A 5,000-nucleotide genomic window follows, 5' to 3' on the forward strand; every position below is an offset into this window, starting at 1 on the left:
TTCCCGTAAATCTCCGGGAACCCCGCCAATCCCCCCGTACAGAAATTGCATGTGTCAAGTCGGCGGGATGCCTCCCGGAAGTCCTACCGGGAAGGTCGCACTCTGGCCCCGCCAGGCGGGGCAAATCCGACCCCCATAGTGACTTCCGGGCCTAACTCGTTAACCAGAGCCGCGACAGACCGTGCAACAATGACATGTGTCAAACCGGCGGCACGACGCCCGGAGCTCATGCCGGTCGCGGGGCACCTCGGGCCCGCCCGACGGGGCAGATCCGACCTTCACAGGCTTCCGACGGCAATTGGTTAACCGGCGTGGCGCCGAGGGCACGCGGCTGGCTCGGCGGGCGGCCCTCCGGTAGTGCCGCCGTCGATCGGCCGCCTCGGTCGGCAGGAGGGCCCCGAAGTCGCCTTCATTCTGACTTCCGAGTCGGGACTTAGATTACTTTCGACTCTTCAGCCAAGGTCTCGGATCGACGGCGGGACCTGCGGTTGTCCCTCCGAAAATGCCGCCGCTCGGCCGGCACGGCCCGCCGAATACGTCCCCTTACTGGCTCCCGCCTCGGGACTTTGTCAGAAATTCATTCGGGCAAGGTTTCCATTCGGCGGCCGGAGCACCGGTAGTCATACGGAAAATGCCGCCCCTCGGCCGGCATGGGCCTGCGAATAGGTCCCGCTGACAGACTTCCGCGATTGGGTATTTGTCCGAAAATCCATACCGGCAATCTTCGGAATCGTGCGGAAAAGCTGCCGCGTGGCCCGGGTTAACCAATTGGGGAGGCCGGTGCCATCTACCGAATACTTCAACAACTCGTGAAAACGGCCTCCCTATATATCTGCAGGAACCCCGCCAATGCCCCCGTACTGAAATTGCATGTGTCAAAGGGGCGGCCGAATCTGACCCCGGCGGCCGAGCCTCTGGAACTCCGGGTCGGCCTCGGCCGGCAAATCCGACCCCCATCCAGACTTCCGGAGCGGACTTGGTTAACGAATTGCCACCGGGCAAATGGTTAACCGACAGATCTTGGAGGCTCGTTACCCAAGCCATCCCCCGCCGGTGCGAAAAGTTAACAATCAGCGGGCGGGCAATTCGTGAACCGACCGGGACCGGGCAATTCGTTAACCATTCGGAACCGGGCAATTCGTTAACCAACCTTGTCCTGGCAATGAGTGCACCAACCCGGCCGGACAATTCGTTAACCAAGCTGGCTCTGGCAATTCGTTAACCAACCTGGCCGGGACAATTCGTTAACCAACCCGGCCGGACAATTCGTTAACCAAGCTGGCTCTGGCAATTCGTTAACCAACCTGACCCTGACAATTCGTTAACCAACCCTGTCCTGGCAATGAGTGCACCAACCCGGCCGGACAATTCGGTAACCAACCAGACCCTGGCAATTCGTTAACCAACCAGGACGGGCAATTCGTCAACCAACCCTGTCCTGGCAATGAGTGCACCAACCCGGCCGGACAATTCGGTAACCAACCAGACCCTGGCAATTCGTTAACCAACCTGACCCGGACAATTCGTTAACCAACCAGGACGGGCAATTCGTTAACCAACCAGGCCCGGACAATACTTTAACCACCCTGGTTTTCCAATTCGTGAACCAACTGGGAACGGACAATTCGGTAACCAACCCTGTCCTGGCAATGAGTGCACCAACCCGGCCGGACAATTCGTTAACCACCCTGTCCTTGCCAATTCGTGAACCAACTGGGAACGGACAATTCGTTAACCAACCCGGCCGGACAGTTCGTTAACCAAGCTGGCTCTGGCAATTCGTTAACCTACCCGGCCATGGCAATTCGTTAACCAACCTGACCCTGACAATTCGTTAACCAGCCAGGACGGGCAATTCGTTAACCAACCTGGCCCGGACAATTCCTTAACCACCCTGGCCTTGCCAATTCGTGAACCAACTGGGAACGGACAATTCATTAAACAACCCTGTCCTGGCAATGAGTGCACCAACCCAGCCGGACAATTCGTTAACCAAGCTGGCTCTGGCAATTCGTTAACCTACTCGGACATGCCAATTCGTTAACCAGTCTGACCCGGACAATTCGCTAACCAACCCTACTCGGGCAAATCGTTAACCAAGCCCAACCCCGACAATTCGTTAACCAACCCTGCACGGTCAAGTCGTTAACCAAGCCCAAACCCGACAATTCGTTAACCAACCCATACATGGCAATTCGCTAAACAACCCGGCTCGGGCAAATGGTTAACCAAGCCGGCCGGGCAAATCGTTAACCGGCCCGGCAGTCCCGACAATTCGACAATCAACCAGCTGAGGACAAACCCTTCGCCCTCAATAACAACTAGTTCTTGCCCCGCCGTCAAAATGTCCCGGCCGATGTTCATCAGAAACTCCTTGCTGGCCCATGGGCCCCCCCTCCTTACCTTAAGAGAGTCATAGTTACTCCCGCCGTTTACCCGCGCCGCACTGAATTTCGTCAAGTTGGGTCTGGCAACCCGCTAACCCGGCCGGCCGGGCCTGACAACGCTCTAGAAACCCGGAACAGGCAGTTTCGTGAACCAACCGCGCACGCTCCTGACAATGCGTTCACCCACCCTGCTCGGGCAAATCGTTAACCAAGCCCAACCCTGACAATGCGTTAATCAACCCGGCCATGGCAATTCATTAACCAACCCGGCTCGGGCAAATGGTTAACCAAGCCGGCCGGGCAAATCGTTGACCGGCCCGGCAGTCCCGACGATTCGACAATCAACCAGCTGAGGACAAACCCTTCGCCCTCAATAACAACTAGTTCTTGCCCCGCCGTCAAAATGTCCCGGCCGATGTTCATCAGAAACTCCTTGCTGGCCCATGGGCCCCCCTCCTTAACCTTAAGAGAGTCATAGTTACTCCCGCCGATTACCCGCGCTGCACTGAATTTCGTCAAGTTGGGTCTGGCAAGCCGCTAACCCGGCCGGCCGGGCCTGACAACGCTCTAGAAACCCGGAACAGGCAGTTTCGTGAACCAACCGCGCACGCTCCTGACAATGCGTTAGCCAACCCTGCTCGGGCAAATCGTTAATCAAGCCCAACCCTGAAACTGCGTTAACCAACCCGGCCATGGCAATTCATTAACCAACCCGGCTCGGACAAATGGTTAACCAAGCCCAACCCAGACAATTCGGTAACCAACCCGGCTCGGGCAAATGGTTAACCAAGCCGGCCGGGCAAATCGTTGACCGGCCCGGCAGTCCCGACGATTCGACAATCAACCAGCTGAGGACAAACCCTTCGCCCTCAATAACAACTAGTTCTTGCCCCGCCGTCAAAATGTCCCGGCCGATGTTCATCAGAAACTCCTTGCTGGCCCATGGGCCCCCCTCCTTAACCTTAAGAGAGTCATAGTTACTCCCGCTGTTTACCCGCGCCGCACTGAATTTCGTCAAGTTGGGTCTGGCAAGCCGCTAACCCGGCCGGCCGGGCCTGACAACGCTCTAGAAACCCGGAACAGGCAGTTTCGTGAACCAACCGCGCACGCTCCTGACAATGCGTTAGCCAACCCTGCTCGGGCAAATCGTTAATCAAGCCCAACCCTGAAACTGCGTTAACCAACCCGGCCATGGCAATTCATTAACCAACCCGGCTCGGACAAATGGTTAACCAAGCCCAACCCTGACAATTCGGTAACCAACCCGGCTCGGGCAAATGGTTGATCAAGCCGGCCGGGCAAATCGGTAACCGGCCCGGCAGCCCCGACTATTCGACAATCAACCAGCTGAGGACAAACCCTTCACCCTCAATAACAACTACGTCTTGCCCCGCCGTCAAAATGTCCCGGCCGATGTTCATCAGAAACTCCTTGCTGGCCCATGGGCCCCCCTCCTTACCTTAAGAGAGTCATAGTTACTCCCGCCGATTACCCGCGCTGCACTGAATTTCGTCAAGTTGGGTCTGGCAAGCCGCTAACCCGGCCGGCCGGGCCTGACAATGCTCTAGAAACCCGGAACAGGCAGTTTCGTGAACCAACTGCGCACGCTCCTGACAATGTGTTCACCCACCCTGCTCGGGCAAATCGTTAACCAAGCCCAAACCCGACAATTCGGTAACCAACCCAACCATGACAATTCGCTAACCAACCCGGCCCGGGCAAATGGTTAACCAAGCCCAAACCTGACAATTCGTTAACCAACCCGGCCCGGGCAAATGGTTAACCAAGCCGGCCGGGCAAATCGGTAACCGGCCCGGCAGCCCCGACTATTCGACAATCAACCAGCTGAGGAGAAACCCTTCACCCTCAATAACAACTACGTCTTGCCCCGCCGTCAAAATGTCCCGGCCGATGTTCATCAGAAACTCCTTGCTGGCCCATGGGCCCCCCCTCCTTACCTTAAGAGAGTCATAGTTACTCCCGCCGATTACCCGCGCTGCACTGAATTTCGTCAAGTTGGGTCTGGCAAGGCGCTAACCCGGCCGGCCGGGCCTGACAATGCTCTAGAAACCCGGAACAGGCAGTTTCGTGAACCAACTGCGCACGCTCCTGACAATGTGTTCACCCACCCTGCTCGGGCAAATCGTTAACCAAGCCCAAACCCGACAATTCGGTAACCAACCCAACCATGACAATTCGCTAACCAACCCGGCCCGGGCAAATGGTTAACCAAGCCCAAACCTGACAATTCGCTAACCAACCCGGCCCGGGCAAATGGTTAACCAAGCCGGCCGGGCAAATCGGTAACCGGCCCGGCAGCCCCGACTATTCGACAATCAACCAGCTGAGGACAAACCCTTCGCCCTCAATAACAACTAGTTCTTGCCCCGCCGTCAAAATGTCCCGGCCGATGTTCATCAGAAACTCCTTGCTGGCCCATGGGCCCCCCCTCCTTACCTTAAGAGAGTCATAGTTACTCCCGCCGATTACCCGCGCTGCACTGAATTTCGTCAAGTTGGGTCTGGCAAGGCGCTAACCCGGCCGGCCGGGCCTGACAATGCTCTAGAAACCCGGAACAGGCAGTTTCGTGAACCAACTGCGCACGCTCCTGAC

The sequence above is a fragment of the Mobula birostris genome, unplaced genomic scaffold, assembly GCF_030028105.1.
Source record: "Mobula birostris isolate sMobBir1 unplaced genomic scaffold, sMobBir1.hap1 scaffold_939, whole genome shotgun sequence".
NCBI lineage: Eukaryota > Metazoa > Chordata > Chondrichthyes > Myliobatiformes > Myliobatidae > Mobula > Mobula birostris.